The sequence below is a fragment of the Pelophylax lessonae genome (assembly GCF_965119305.1).
Source record: "Pelophylax lessonae genome assembly, chromosome: 6".
NCBI lineage: Eukaryota > Metazoa > Chordata > Amphibia > Anura > Ranidae > Pelophylax > Pelophylax lessonae.
In genome coordinates, this window is record NC_138773.1 from 227642924 (window position 1) to 227660091 (window position 17168).

The window sequence follows — 17168 nt, forward strand, 5'->3', positions numbered from 1 at the left end:
TAGCTGTACTAGCAGATTTAGATTGACTTAGTTGCCAGATTACCAAATAAAAAATGAAAGAAAGCCTAAAAGAGAAAACTAATGCAGAGTCTATAATTTTTTATCATTGGTGTGTTTTAAACGATAGAGACAGAACATTAAAGCGGAGTCCTGGCCTCTGGGGTCAATTTGAGCTAAAAATACCCTCGGGACAGTCAGGGCTAGTACATTCCATAATGGATAGCCTCTGAACTGTCCCGGGTCGCACTTACCTGTAAGGAGAAATACTTACCTTGTGTGTATTTTTTTCTCCAGTGCTGCCATCTCAGGTGTGGGCAGCTGAAGCCGCAGCGTCCCTCTTCGTGTCCTCTTCCGTGACGTCGGAGTCCCACAATGCACTGCACTGGGCATGCCCAGAAGCTGTTTAGCAGTGAATGCCGCACCTGCACCGGAAGTGACAAGCGGGGTCGGTGCAGGTGCATTGATTCCTGGGAGCGATGACGTTCAGCTCCCAGGAATCATCGCAAACCGGAAGTGACGGCGCGGGCCGCGGCCACAGAAGGAGGAAGTGGAAGGAAGGTGAGTATATTTTCTTCTATAATAAGGTAAGTGACCAAAAAAAAAATCGACACTATCCATTTCTCTTTCAGGTTCCCCTTAGCAAGCAGATGGCCCAAAATCGATTTTATCAACCAAAAATCCAGAAAAAAAAAATGATATAAATTATATAAATGTTATAAATATCATTGCAGTTCAGTGAGTAAAATAAGTATTTGATCCCCTACCAACCAACAATAATTCTGGCTCCCACAGACTGGCTTCAGTATGTGCTCATGTGGTACACAGATTAGTCCTGTCAATTAAATAAGTTGCTCCTAATGACAACTCGTTATGTGTATAAAAGACACCTGTCCACAGAATCTTTTTTTTCCATTCAAACCTTACCATCATGGGCAAGACCAAAGAGCTGTCAAAGGATGTCAGGGACAAGACTGTAGACCTGCACAAGGCTGGAATGGGCTACAAGACCATGAGCAAGAAGCTTGGTGAGAGGCAGACAAATGTTGAAGCGATTATTTGCAGATTGAAAAAATACAAAATAACCACCAATCGCCCTCGGTCTGGAGCTCCATGCAAGATTTTGCCTCATGTGGTAAGGATGATCATGAGAAAAGTGAGGGATCCGCCCAAAACTATACAGGAGGAGCTTGTGAATGATCTTAAGGCAGTTGGGACCACAGTCACCAAACAAATCATTGGTAACACAATACGCTGCCATGGATTGAAATATTGCAGCGCCCGCAAGGTCCCCCTCCTCAAGAAGGCAGATGTACAGGCCTGTCTGAAGTTTGCCAGTGAAGATCTAAATGATTCAGAGAAGGATTGGGAGAAAGAGCTGTGGTCAGATGAGATACAAATTTAACTCTTTGGCATTTACTCAACTCGCCGTGTTTGAAGGAAGAAAAATGCTATGACCCTAAGAACGCCATCCTTACAGTCAAGCACAGAGGTGGAGACATTATGCTTTGGGGCTGTTTCTCTGCTAAAGGTACAGGCCAATTTTGTCGCATTGAGGGGCCAATAGATGGGGCCATGTATTGTAAAATCTTGGATGAGAACCTTCTTCCCTCATCCACAACACTAATGATGGGTCATGGATGGGTCTTCCAGCATGACAATAACCCAAAACATACTGCCAAGGCAACAAAGGAGTGGCTCAAGAAGACACACAAAGGTTATGGAATGGCCTAGCCAGTCTCCAGTCCTTAATCCTATATAAAATTTATGGAGGGAGCCAAGCGACCGCCAAGAAACCTTAAGGATATAGAGAAGATCTGTAAAGTAGAGTGGACAAAAATCCCTCCTGAGATGTGTGCAAACCTGGTGACCAACTACAAGAAATGTCTTACCTCTGTGCTTGCCAACAAGTGTTTCTCCACCAAGTACTAAGTCATGTTTTGCTTGGGGATCAAATAATTATTTTACTAATGCCTCATACACACGTGCAGATCGTCGGCCGAACGATCGGCCGTCTTTTGTCCCCGGGCTGTTGTGTCTGTTGAAAAGTGCAAAAGACTGCACAAGAATTTTGTCCGCCGACTACAGCCGACTGCAGAAGTGATGTCATGAGATGGTTAACTTTCCCTGTGCTTTTTCTTTTCTGAGCATGCCCAGTCTTGCAAATCTGCTGTCTGTCGGCCGAATTCTGTATTGACTGGCGAACAATCGGCCGCTCTGGAGTCGACATACAAAAATTTTAATGCTTGCACGACAGATTCTTTTCGGCCGAAAGTGCGCTGTCGGCTGTCGGAAGCATCATACTAACAAGCCGAAAATCGGCCGATCGTTCGGCGGCCGAACATTTTCGGCCGACAATCTGCACGTGTGTACGGGGCATAACTGAACAGCAACTCAATTTATAAGATTTGTATCATGTGTTTTTAATTATTTTTTTTTGATATTCTGTCTCTATAATTTAAAATACACCTATGATAACAATTATAGACCATTCATTTATTTGTAAGTGGGTAAACTTACAAAATCTGCACGGGCTCAAATAATTTTTTCCACACTCTATATGGGGGCTACCATAGCTGGGCTTCTTCTGAAAATGCTGATTGCTTGGCTTTGTCTGGCTTCAAAGACTGAGAACAAGCGTGCAGCAAATACAAGTCAAAGAAACATCAGAATTCTTTATCGCTTTTTCTTCTATATTAGTGACCAAAACTGGCCATACACTAGTAGATTTTGGAATTATTATTTCTACAAACATTCATACAAAAATTCTAATTAAATTTCAATTATCAAGTTCCTGCAGTCTCTCCTGATATGTTTTATCCCAACCAGACTTTTTATAATTTTTGTTGTCTTTGGACTTTGGACTATCTTACATAGTTACATAGTGGGTGAGGTTGAATAAAGACAATAGTCTATCTAGTTCAACCTGTGTAGGTGTATGTGGCCGTAATCATCTTGCATACCCCTGAATGTTCTGATTCTTGAGATGTACGTCTAAGAGTTTTCTGAAAGCCACCATACTTCCCGCAGAAAGGAGGGGAGCCCTGGGGGGGGGGTGTAGGAGATCCCTGGGGGTGTAGGAGAGCCCTGGGGGGTGTAGGAACCCCTGGGGGTGTAGGAGAGCCCTGTGGGGTGTAGGAGAGCCCTGGGGGGTGTAGGTGAGCCCTGGGGGTGTAGAAGAGCCCTGGGGGGTGTAGGAGAGCCCTGGGGGTGTAGGAGAGCCCTGGGGGGTGTAGGAGGGTGTAGGAGAGCCCTGGGGGGTGTAGGGGGGTGTAGGAGAGCCCTGGGGGGTGTAGGGGGTGTGGGAGAGCCCTGGGGGGGGGTGTAGGAGAACCCCGGGGGATGTTGGAGAGAAGTTGGGTTGAGGAGCCCTGGGGCTGGTCAGAGAGCACTGGGGGGTCAGTAAAAAGACACAGGATAAGAGGAGCAGTAGAGGCGGCTGCATTTTGAAGAATCAAGCTCTGCATTTCCTTCTGCAGCCTCAGAATGCCTGCTTCTCCTCCTCCCCCTCCTACAGGCTTTCAGAGGATGCAGAAGGAAATGTAGAGCTTGATTCTTCTAAATGCAGCCGCCTCGTCATTCCTCCTACCCAGGCTCACAAGGGGGGCGGCGGCCACACTCACGGTTCTCTTTAATCCAGGATCTGTGGTGCCTGCAGCAGCTGCCTCCTCTAGCTCCTTTCCCCTTCATGGTCGCGCTAAACCCATCGAGAGTCTGGATGAGAGGCTGTGACGCCCGGCCCAAGCACCTCCCCTATGATGTTGGACGTCCTGATTGGTCCAGGCTGGACCAATCACAGGACGGCAATCGTGAATGGGAGAGTCCAGGGCGCATCGCTCTGCGCTCCGAGGACACTCTAAAGGGCGGCCAAAAGTAAAGAGGCACATGGTGCCTAAACCCCCACCCCTCCCATAACCTGCAATGTGTCCCCGGTGCAATAATAAAGGTACACTTTTTTTTTTATGATAATTTTACTGTGACTAGCCTTGGCCGCCACTGATAAAAACCCATTGAAAGTGTTTTGTTATATCTCTTCAAAAAGTGCAAAAGAAATAGCTGTGATCCTGCCAGAAATCTAGCGAGCTGATAACTTGCTGTGCGGTCTGCCTTTGCTGTATTTTTATCAGTTACATTGTTCCCAGCTATCTCTAAAGCCGGCCACAGGTGGATCCAATTTTGGTCGGTTCACCAGGGACCAGACGAGATTCGATCTATGTATGGGTTGGCTGATTGTACCCAAGCCAATCCATCGATTGGTTGCAGGAAAGAAAATCAAATAATCTATGGCCTGCTAAAGCTGCAGGTGCATCAGGGTCTGGCCGAGATTTGAACCATGTATGGGCAGGTTGAATGCACCCAAGTTGATTGACCGATCAACTTTGATACAACCAGCATGTGGAATTTTACATGCGATTATTGCTAATGGCTATCATAGCCGCTAGCAGTGATCACTCTGTTCTCCCAGTGGGGGCGGATGCCCCAGCCAGGAGAACACAATAGCTCCATGGGAGGGATTTCCCCATCAACACTGAGAAAGTAGCAAACAAAAGTGCCTAAAGCCGTGTTTTGCAAACGCATTTAGGTGCATAAAGTGCTTTTGGAATTTATTCATTCCATTGGCCAGAATAATATTATTCCATCTGGCCACTGGAATAAATAAATGCCCAAGCGTTTCATGCTCTTACCTAGGGCCAGCGCGTTGAGAAGAGGAGCATTTCAGCATCAAAAAACACCTAAACGGGTGTAAGCTTAAACACTTGGGCGTTTATTCATTCCAGTGGCCAGATGGAATATTAATATTCTGGCCAATGGAATGAATAAGCGTTAAATGCACTTACACCAGTGTTTTTTTTTTTTGGGGGGGGGGGGGGGTTAGAGGCAGAAAATAAATCCACAAAACGCCTCTAAAAGTAATGTTTAAAACTCCTGTGTGCATGAGGTCTAAATGTTGCATTGTTTGGAAGCCGCCCCTTTTTTTTTCCAGTTTTGGATTTTGATGATAAAGCAGGTTTGTCATCTGGAAAAGCATACATGTCCTCGGTGACAAATGTTTCTGAATTGCCTTTTTACCATTACCGTTCTTCCTGTTCATTTTGTTTCGTTCTGTAAAATCGGCCTTGCTTCTAATCCATCCTTTCACAGACTGTTTGTATTTACACATTTACAGACTCTTTGTCACTGTCTTCATTTTCAAAATTAATACATGGGTTAGGAAATGTAATTGTTCCCAAATTAGCTGTAATTCAATAGCTAAAAGCAAAATATATTACTGTCAGCGTAATTGTTCTCACATACCTCATAGAGTACAAAGGATCCTTGTAGGCCCTACATCATGAGCCACAAATAGGCTGCAGCCAGTTCACATTATACCATGAGCCGTGGCCTGTGTGTGACAAGTATTAATGTGGACTACATATGGAAACAAAGGCTCACATCAGTGTTTGTTATGAGCGTTTGAATGATGATGATAAACCATGTCTTATTTCAAAAAACAAAAGTATAAGGATTTTTATCTGTAACCGCAGATTTCAAATCTCCCCAGCCTCTGAAAATAACGGTCACTTTTTGAAAATAAAGATCCTTGTCTTGGTGTGTTAGCTTTGTGACTTGGGTAACCTAGGGTGGTGGTAGTTCTACATAGAAAAGGTCCATAGCTTCACAATTCTCCTACAGCTGTGATGGTGTGTATTTACTGTAAGTGGTTGTAAACCCAATGGAGTGACTGGCCTCAGGTGATAAGCATAGATGAAAAAAAAATTTCCTACATAAGTTGAACCTGTTTATCTGCAGCCCCCCTTCTCTACATACATTAAAAGTCCAGAAATTGTAAAGCTTTTCTGAGCTTCCAGAAAGCGAAAAGCTAAAACTACACTCTGCAGAATTCAGTAAGGAGAGCTCTGACAGCTGATTGGAGGGAAGGGACACACCCACGTTCACACAGCACACAATAACAGAGCGGAGGCTGTCAATCACGGGCTGTGTGCTGAAGATCCCTCCAGCTTTTTGGAGATCCCTCCAAACTTTTTTCTCTTGGTGTCAAATAGAAATAACACTTAGTGCTCTGGATTGTATCACGTACCTGGAGATGAGCCTGACACTGTGAGGAAGGCCTCCCTTGCGCCTCCGACTCGGGACCCCTGATAGTGCAAACAGGGGACACCGGAGTGTAGAGTAGCACGTGCGCCTGGAGACTTGCTTGAAGCGGACGATGGCTACTGGTGAAGTTTGCCAGAGAAGTCCGATGAGCCGGGTCTTGTGCAGGCAGCAGGTGCTGGAAGCAGGGTTTCCTGGATAACAGGAAGAGCTTCCCAGGCAGGATGGACGGATCTGGGAATGACAGAAGCGTAGTAAGACAAGCCGGGTCAGGAGCCAATTGGTAACGTATAAGCCAGTAGGAGCAGACAGGAAGAGTGGTCACGGGACAAGCCAAGGTCGGTGCAGGTGGAGATCAGAGAATCGTCAGGACAAGCCGGGTCTGGAACTAGGAACAAGTGCAGGTAAACAGGTAACAGGTATCCAAGGCTGAAGACAAAGCAGCACTGAACCTGTGTGCTGATCCAGCTTAAATAGTGCTCTTCCTTGATGAGAAGGGTGGAGCCAGGATTAGGCTGTGGATTTAACTCATCCTCTGCCAGAACCTTCCTGACATGGCCCCCCCCCCAATGGGCAGCCTCCGGATGCCCAACTGGGCCATTCTTGCCGGGTGGGCACGGTTGAAAGCCTGTATGAGTCTTTTGGCATGGATGTTTTCTTCAGGTTCCCAGGAATTGTCTTCAGGACCATACCCCTTCCATTTAATCAGGTACTGTACCTGATTCCTCCTTTTCCTGCAACCCACAATTGCTTCGACCTCAAATTCCTCTTCACTGTCCACAATTACTGGCTCGGGGGGACCTGTATTTCGCTGCGGAAAAGGATCAGGGATGGCAGGTTTTAGCAGGGTAACATGGAAAACCGGGTGGATTTTAAAGGAAGCTGGTAGTTCCAATTCATAAGAGACGTCATTGATTCTTCTTTTAATAGGAAAGGGACCCAAAAATTTAGGTCCAAGTTTTCTTGAGGGACAGGTAAGCTTCAAATTGGTTGTGGCCAACCATACCTGATCACCAGGTTCCAATATCAGCTCTCCCCTTCTTTTCCTGTCAAAGAATTTTTTATTATTTTCCTGAGCCTTGGCCATGGTTTCCTGAAGTAACTCAGTGTTGGATGCAAAAAAGTTTATTGTGTCCTGGACAGCAGGGACAGGACATTCAGGTACTGTGGTGATCAGAAAAGAAGGATGGTAACCATAATTGGCAAAGAATGGAGTCTGCTTGGTAGCCGAATGTTCAGAGTTGTTGTATGCGAACTCCGCTAGTGGCAATAGCGTCACCCAATCATCCTGGGAAAAGGACGAAAAACAGCGTAGATACTGTTCCAGTGTCTGATTGGTCCTTTCCGTTTGACCGTTGGTCTGTGGGTGATATGCTGAAGAAAAGGACAGTTCAATATCCAATTTCTCACAAAGGGATTTCCAAAATCTGGAGGTGAACTGGACTCCGCGGTCGGATACTATGTTGGCAGGAACTCCATGCAGTCTCACAATCTCTTTGATGAACAACTTGGCTGTATCCATGGCCGAGGGAGTGCCCTTCATGGGTAAGAAATGCGCCATCTTGGATAGCCGGTCTACCACCACGAAGATGGTAGTGTAGCCTTCAGATGGCGGGAGTTCAACGATAAAGTCCATTGAAATCATTTTCCATGCTCTGTCAGGGACTGGTAAGGGTTTGAGCAAGCCCCAAGATTTAGACCTGGGGGTCTTGTTCCGGATACATGTAACACAGGTTTCAATGTACCTTTTACAACCCTTCTGCAGATCAGGCCACCAAAAGGTGCGTTGAAGTAGCTCAGAGGACTTATGGACTCCAAAATGTCCTGCAAGGGAATGGTCATGGCAGAGACCCAAGACAGGGACCCGCAATCTCTCAGGTACAAATATTTTGTTATTATGCCATAAAAGTCCGTCCCTAACCTGTAAGGAAACTCCGGGAAGTGGGGAAATATCCTTAGAGGCCTGTTTGAGCTGTAGCAGTAAGTCGTCTTGCAGTAACAGGAAGTTTCCTGATGACAGAATTGTATCTGGGACTGCAGATCTCTCAGCATCAGAAAACATACGGGATAATGCATCCGGTTTTGTGTTCTTTGATCCTGGCCTGTAAGTGACATGAAAGGAAAATCTGGAGAAAAAGAGAGCCCACCTGGCCTGGCGGGGTTTTAAGCGTCTAGCTGCTTGCAAGTATTCTAGATTCTTGTGGTCTGTGTACACTAGAATAGGATGGGCTGCCCCTTCTAAGAGATATCTCCACTCTTCCAAGGCAGCCTTAATTGCCAAGAGCTCTCGATCACCGATGTCATAATTTCTCTCTGCCGAAGATAACTTGCGTGAGAAGAAGGCAACGGGGTGTAACAGAGCTTTGGCTCCTGCCCGCTGCGACAATACTGCTCCTACAGCCGACTCAGATGCGTCTACTTCTAGGACATAAGGCAGACCAGGATCTGGGTGTCGAAGGACTGGTGCAGAGGTGAAGAAATCCTTTAGGGTTTCAAATGCGATCTGCGCCTCAGGAGTCCACAGGAAACGGATACCTTGTCTGGTTAACTGAGTGATGGGGGAAATGATTGCGGAGAAATTCTTGATAAACTTCCGATAAAAGTTTGAGAACCCTACGAACCGTTGCACCCCTTTTTTTTCAGTGGGAACCGGCCAGTGTAAAATAGCAGAAACCTTTTGAGGATCCATTTTAATACCTTCTGTGGAAAGAATCAGACCAAGGAATTGGATACTCTGTCGACTGAACTCACACTTCTCAGGTTTTGCGTATAAGCCATGCTGTCTGAGACGGGCAAGGACATTTCTTACGTGTTCGTGATGGTCTTCTATGGTGGAGGAAAATATCAAAATATCATCAAGATAAACAATAACAAACAAGTCCAGAAAATCTCGGAAAATGTCATTAACAAAGTGCTGGAAGGTGGCTGGGGCGTTGCAAAGCCCAAAGGGCATCACTAGGTACTCATAATGCCCGAAACGGGTGCGAAATGCTGTTTTCCACTCGTCACCTTCCCTGATTCGCACTAGATTATATGCCCCCCGTAAGTCCAATTTAGTAAAAATGGTGGCACAGCGGAGTCTCTGGAATAGTTCCGGCACTAATGGTAACGGGTAACGATTCTTAATCGTAATTTTATTTAGATCACGATAGTCCACACAGGGGCGGAGCGAGTGGTCTTTTTTTTCTACAAAGAAAATCCCAGCTCCTGCCGGGGATGTGGAAGGGCGGATAAACCCCTTTCTCAGGCTATCATCAAGGTATTCCTTTAGTGCGGAAAGTTCAAGTTCAGTGAGTGGGAAAATCCGTCCGAAGGGTATTTCGGCTCCGGGAAGAAGCTCGATAGGGCAATCGTATGGTCTGTGAGGGGGAAGAGTCTCTGCTCCCTTCTTGCTGAAGACGTCTAAGAAATCGTGGTAGATTGCAGGCACAGAAGAACACGATTCGGTGTCAGAATCCATACACAGTAATGGAGACAGGGGGTCTTGTGATTGGAAGAGGCAGAGTTGTTGACAGTAAGAGGACTGGAATTTAATCTCTCCCGTTTTCCAATTAATGCAGGGATTGTGTGCCTGCAGCCAAGGCATGCCCAGAATGATGGGGAACAGTGGTGAGGTGATAACATCTAGGCGTAGTAACTCTTTGTGGTTACCCGATATGGTAGCATGCAAGGGAAGAGTCTCTTGTGTGACAGGTCCAGATCTGATACGAGATCCGTCAGCCAAATGTATAGTCAGTCCCTGTGATCTGGGCCTTAGCGGAACCTTTAGCTGAGTCGCAAATTTCAGGTCAATAAAACAGCTACAGGCTCCTGAATCAATAATGGCGGGTGCCTGGATAGCCCCTTCTGGAAGCTGTAATGAAATAAGCACAGTCAGGTGAGATGAATTGTGGAGGCTCAACCCTTGGTTGGTAGAAGAAAGGGTTAGACACTTACGGCTTTTAGCTGGACAAGACCTCACATAGTGTCCATCTTCTCCACAGTACAGGCACAAGTTATTCAGACGCCGGCGTTGACGTTCTTCTGGGGTAAGGGAAGGACGGATTATGCCAAGCTGCATTGGTTCAGAAGAGTCAGTGGTGGGAGGAGCGGATGCTGGGAATGTCGGACCAGAAGGTCTGAAGACTTGAGGCATCATCCATACAGGTCGGGATTGACCAGATGATCTTTCTGCACGACGCTCCCTTAGGCGTCTATCGATCTGGATCGCCAGGTGTATCAGGGCTTCCAGAGTATCTGGCACCCCTACACGGGCCAATTCGTCTTTCAGAGAGTCAGATAATCCCATACGAAATTGGTGGCGGAGGGCAGCATCATTCCAGTTAGTATCAGCACTCCACCTTCTAAAGTCAGTTACATAGTCCTCTGCTGCTCTGCGGCCTTGCTGAAGGGTGTAGAGGGCGGCCTCAGCCGTAGTGGTTTTCTGCGGGTCCTCATATAACTGGGCCATAGCTCCAAAGAACAAGTTTAAACTGGATAAGCAGGGATCCTTTTGTTCAAGTAAACGGTGGGCCCAGGACTGGGGTTCGCCTTGTAGAAGGGAAATGACGAAGCCTACTTTAGTGGCCTCGAGTGAAAAAGTCCGGGGTTGTAATGCAAAATAAAGTTCGCAGGCATTATGGAAGGACCTGAACTTGCTGCGATCTCCAGAGAACTTTTCTGGGGTAGGTACACGAGGTTCTGGAGGCAAAACCATGACTGTAGGTGTAGCAGGAGATCCCCCCTGGGCGTTTGGAGAGGAGGCTGGCGGGGTAAGTGACTGGACCCGTTCTTCAAGTCGGTTATAGCCTTCTTGTAAGTCTTTGACTGATTGGGTCAGTGCCGCCAGGTGATGACATAACTCGTCCATAGGGGAGGTTCCTCGGTCAGGCTCAGACATCTGGCTGCTTTGTACTATCACGTACCTGGAGATGAGCCTGACACTGTGAGGAAGGCCTCCCTTGCGCCTCCGACTCGGGACCCCTGATAGTGCAAACAGGGGACACCGGAGTGTAGAGTAGCACGAGCGCCTGGAGACTTGCTTGAAGCGGACGATGGCTACTGGTGAAGTTTGCCAGAGAAGTCCGATGAGCCGGGTCTTGTGCAGGCAGCAGGTGCTGGAAGCAGGGTTTCCTGGATAACAGGAAGAGCTTCCCAGGCAGGATGGACGGATCTGGGAATGACAGAAGCGTAGTAAGACAAGCCGGGTCAGGAGCCAATTGGTAACGTATAAGCCAGTAGGAGCAGACAGGAAGAGTGGTCACGGGACAAGCCAAGGTCGGTGCAGGTGGAGATCAGAGAATCGTCAGGACAAGCCGGGTCTGGAACTAGGAACAAGTGCAGGTAAACAGGTAACAGGTATCCAAGGCTGAAGACAAAGCAGCACTGAACCTGTGTGCTGATCCAGCTTAAATAGTGCTCTTCCTTGATGAGAAGGGTGGAGCCAGGATTAGGCTGTGGATTTAACTCATCCTCTGCCAGAACCTTCCTGACATATTGAGACAAGTACACACTATAGAGGGATATGCTTTATTAATATATCATACCTGAGGCTTCCAACCACTTTATTGCCAGACTACTCATTCTTTGGGTGCTTTAGAATTGACTGGTTTTTCATCAACATAAAGAGCATAATAGAATGTACTTTCGAACTATATAGATAACATAATGTACTATATTGAAAAGTACACCTGCCCGCACAGGAATTGCAGAGGAACGCAGTCCATTTGCGATCTGCAGCAGGTGTCAATAAGTTAATGACACCCCAAACGCAGGTCACAAACGCAGAGCGTTTGCCCACAACGGTTCACTTGATACAAAAGGGCCATGCGATCCGACTGCGGTGTATTTTTAAAAGCAGTGCATGCACTACTTTTGGTGCACTGCAGTGTGATTTCAGCACTGTGCGTTCCTATGCAATTCCTGTGTGGGCATGGTGTGAACCGGCCCCTACTCTATCCAAAATGAAAAAAAAAAAAAAAAATGCCTTTATTTAAGTTTAATATCAGAATACACACCCACAACTGAATGACTCAAAGGAGCTTTATTCATATTTCATGTCTGAGCATTACCAACCACTTTAATTCCAGACTACTCACTCTTTAGGGTGCTTTTAGGGTGGAGTAGTTTCTCATCAACATAAAGAGCATAATAGAATGTACTTTCCAACTATATAGATAATATAATGTACTGTATTGAAAAGTCTTCCTGATGTGATATGCAATGTGTTGTATTATGTTCTTGTTGTCTTATACCATTTCCTTTCTACCACAATTTTATGAGTGTATCATGTGATGTTATGATACGCTTTTTTTTTTTTTGCATATTGTATAAATAATGGGATTTTTGACTTGCCGTAAAATCCGTTTCTCTGATGTTCATTAACGGACACAGCTCCTGATCTTCTTAACCATTGGGTTATACTGCCCCCTACAGGAGTAGGACACTAGGCAGAAAAAAAGTCTGGCTATGCCTATGGGCAGTCCCAGGGGATATACTCCCTCTCTCTGCTATAGGTACTCAGTTTTGTTGCAAGCAGTGTCGGAAGAATTACAACTCCACAGAGGGGGTGGGTGCTGTGTCCGTTAATAAGCATCAGAGAAATGGATTTTACGGTAAGTCAAAAATCCCATTTTCTCTTTCGTTCCTTGACAGACACAGCTCTTGATCTTCTTAACTATTGGGACATCCCAAAGCAGTGTTAGACATGAGGGGTGAGAACAGCAAAAAATAAATTCCCAAGGCTACTATAGCCAACTAGGTAAACAGGTGCTCAACCAAAACAACTGAAGCTCATCTGAACAAAACAATACACCTTCAAAGAGGACCAGGTCCTCTAAACAGCAGCATGCAAAACCTTGCTGCCAAAGGAAGCATCTGCAAATGCCAACACATCCACTTTATAGAACTTTGTGAAAGTGTGCACTGACGTCCAGGTGGCCGCCTTGCAAACTTGCGTCACCGACGCCTGATGACCGAAGGCCCAGGGGGCACTGAGCGCCCGAGTAGAGTAAGCCTTGACAGGGAAAGGAGGAACCTCACCCTTGATGGAGTAGGTCTGAATCACCATCTGTCTGATCCATCTGGAAATGGTCGCAGAGGAAGTGGACAACCCTTTCCGAGGCCCATCCATAAGCACAAATAGTGAGTCTGACTTCCTAAAAGACTCCGTAGCTCCGAGGTACACCCTAATTCCCCTGACCACATCCAAGGCATGCAAAGCAATTTCCTTTGGATGTTTTGGCCTGGGGCACAGGAAAGGCAACACAATGTCGTCATTCAAATGAAAATCAGAAACAACCTTTGGAAGGAACGACGGACAGGGATGAAGAACCACCTTATCTCTTTGAACCACCAAGTAAGGTGAATGTCAGGATAACGCCACCAATTTCGACATCCTGCACACAAAAGTGATAGCCACTAAGAAGGCCACCTTCTGGGACAGTGTAAGTAGGGGAATCTCCCTCAGATTCTCAAAAGGAGGCTTCTGAAGGACTGAGAGCACCAAATTGAGGTCCCAAGGCAGCAACGAAGACTGGAGGAGCGAAGTGTCTAACTATCTGAAGAAAAGTACGCACCAGGGAGTATGTGGCCAAGGGTCATGGAAAGAAGACTGCTAAGGCCGAAACCTGACCCTTGATAGTACTCAAGGCCAGTTTCTGCCCAACCCCCCCATTGAAGGAAGGTCAAGATCCGAGCCACCACGAAAGAGTGAGGATGAACCCCAAGAGACTGACACCACGCAATGTACGACTTCCATGTACAATGGTAGATCTTCCTAGAAGTAGATTTCCTAGCTTTTAACAGCGTTGGAATCCCAGACAAACCTCTATCCATCAGAACCTGCCATTCAACAGCCAAGCAGTCAAACCCAGTGACTGTAAAGCAGAATGGAAGATTGGTCTTTGGGACAGCAGATCCTCCCTGAGAGGAAGCTTCCAAGGTACGTCGGCGACCAGCCGCTCCTGATCAGCACACCAAGCCTGGCGCGGACAGTCCGGAGCCACTAAGATGAACGGTGACCAGTGAAGGAGATGATCCCTTCTGCCTCGATCTTGCGTATAAGTCTTGGCAGATGCTTAATGAGAAGAGTCAGACGATACTGACCCCACAGGGTCACCAGCACGTCTGTGGCGTCCGCCAGAGGATCCCATGTCCGAGACAAAAAACCTCTGCACCTTTCTGTTGAGCCGAGATGCCAACAGATCCACCTCGGAGATGCCCCACTGGAAACACAACTGATGAAACACCTCCGGATGAAGGATTCTAGGGGGGATATCCCCCCAGACAATATCCCCCCGGGACAACATCCCCCCGGACAATATCCTCCCTGGACAATATCCCCCTAGACAATATCCCCCCTCTAACCCTAACCCCCTAACCCTATGTCCCGGGGGATATTGCCCGGGGGATGTTGTCCCGGGGGGATATTATCCCGGGGGATGTTGTCCCGGGGGGATATTGTCCGGGGGGATATTGTCCGGGGGGATATTGTCCTGGTATCGGATGAAGTATCCACTCCCCTTTATCCAACGCCTGCCGTCTGAGATAATCCGCCTGCCAGTTTTCCACCTCGGGAATGTGTACGGCGGAGAGGGCTGGAACAAACCACGGCCATGGCTTTGTCCGATTGAATGCGCACTGGACATCCCTGAAGATGATCAGTCCAATGGCACAGGCACAAGGTCTGATTGCTCGAAGTTCCAAGACATTGATCGGTAGTCTGGACTCTTCCAGTGTCCAGAGCTCCTAACCAGAATTTTTGCAGCGGACGCCTCCCCAGCCAGACAGGCTGGCATCCGTGGTGACCACTGTCTAATATAAGGGGAGGAGGGATTTCCCCAGCGGAAGCGCCAGAGAACTAAGCCACCATATCAGGGACTCCTTTCGATCCCCGGTTCAGCCAGGTCTGATTGTCCAGAGACTGCGATGTCCCATTTGGTCAGTACCTCTCTTTGCAGGGACCTTGTATGGAACTGTGCAAACGAAATCGTCTCGAAGGTAGACGCCATCAGGCCCTGCACCTGCATTCAAGTCCGGAGGGATGACCATCTGCTGGACAGCAGGAGACGAATTGCAGCCTGTAATTTCTGGAGCGTATCCAGAGGAAGGAGCACTCTGCCTAAGACCGAGTCCAGAGTCAGACCCAGATAGTCCAGCTTGTGGACGAAACCAGAGCAGACATTCAGAATCCAGCCGAACTCCCTCAAAATCCCCAGAGTTCCTATGGTGATTTCCATGTTTTCCACCAGAGCAGTAGGAGGTCATCCAGGTAGCCCAGTACCATGATCCCCCATTGGCGTAACAACACTAGAACCGGGGCTAACACTTTTGTAACCTGAGGAGCAGAGGCGAGACCATAGGGTAACGCAACAAACTGATAATGCTCCCCTCGCACAGCAAATCGGAGGAAGCGCTAGTGACCGGCGCATATTGGAATGTAAGGGTAAACATCCTTGATGTCGATAGAGACAAGGAAATCCCCTGATGAAGGGATGCCACTATCCTGAACTTCTGCACCCGCACAAAGCAGTTCAGGGCTTTGAGGTCCAGGATTGGACGCACCTTGCCTTCCTTCCTGGGAACTATAAACAGGTTTGAGTAAAAACCCAGAAAACATCCATAGTCGGAAATGGGACAATGACCCCTTGAAGCAACAATTCTTGTACTGCCCCTAAACAGACCCTGTAAGCGGTCTGGGGACAGGTGCAAGTTAGAATGAAAGAACTTTCCCGGGGGAGAAGAGCGAAACTTGACCTTGTAGCCAGACCAAATGATTTCATGGACCCACTTGTCTTGTACCAGGGAAGTCCACGGGTCCGGAAACCAGCGAAGGAGAAGCCTGCTCTCAGCTTGCCAGACCAGGTTCATTTGGATTCTTCAGAGGAGGCCCTGAAAGGCTTTGAGCCCTTGCCAGTTGACCCTGATGGACGAAAAAAAATGGATTTTTGTAAAATCTTACCGTAAAATCCTTTTCTCTTAGCTCATTGACAGACGTAGTCCTCGGTGATACAGCACCTTCGGGTTATGTTGCCTCCACAGGAGTAGGACTAGACACGAAATGAAAAATGCTCTGGCCACACCCCAGGGGCAGTCCCCGAGGGTATATCCTCTCTCTCTCTCCGCCACAGCAAATCAGTTATGTCACAAAAGCAGTGCTTAGAGAATTTAACCCAACCCAACTCAAAAACAGAGGGGCGGGTACTACGTCTGTCAATGAGCTAAGAGAAAAGGATTTTACGGTAAGATTTTACAAAAATCCATTTTTCTCTATCGCTCATTGACAGACGTAGTTGTCACGTACCTGGTAGGTAGAGCCTGAATGTGCGGAGGAAGGCCTCTCTTACACCTCTGACTCAGAGCCCCTGATAGAGTAAACAGGAAGCGCAGAGTGCAGAGTCGCACGAGTGCCGGTGGACGTGCAGGCTGCAGGACTGCTGGTAGCGTAGAGTTCCAGACGGAGGCAGGTGTCCTGGGAGTAGTTGGATCAATGCAGCAGCTAGGGAGCCTCGAGGTATACTGGAAGGTAAGCAGAGTCAGACAAGCTGGGTCATACACAGAGAGATCAGATCAGGTACAAGTGGAGAGACTGGAGAATGGTCAAAGGACAAGCCGGGATCGGTGCAGGCAGAGAACTGGAGTAGTCAAAGGCAAGCCGGGTCAAGATCTCAGGAGCAACACAGGTAACAGGAAGCAGGACTGGCACGGAACGCTGTAGACGAGACAGCACTGATCCTGGGAGCAGATCTAGCTTAAATAGGCCTCTTGATGCTTAACTGTCATCAGGTGCGCAGCACACTCAATTCACATGCTGGGGCTTTCACATTTGGCAATTAGCCAATTAGCTTTGGGAAATTCAAGGGGCAGGGCCTTGCCTGCGATTGCCAACTTGTCTCCTGGCAGGACCTTCCTGACATGGCCCCCTCCCAATGGGCAGCCTCCGGATGCCCAACTGGGCCATCTTTTCCGGATGGGACCGTTTAAACGTCTGAAGGAGTCTTCTGGCGTGGATGTTATTTTCGGGTTCCCAAGAATTGTCCTCAGGGCCATATCCCTTCCATTTTATCAGGAACTGGATTTGGTTACCTCTTTTCCTGCAG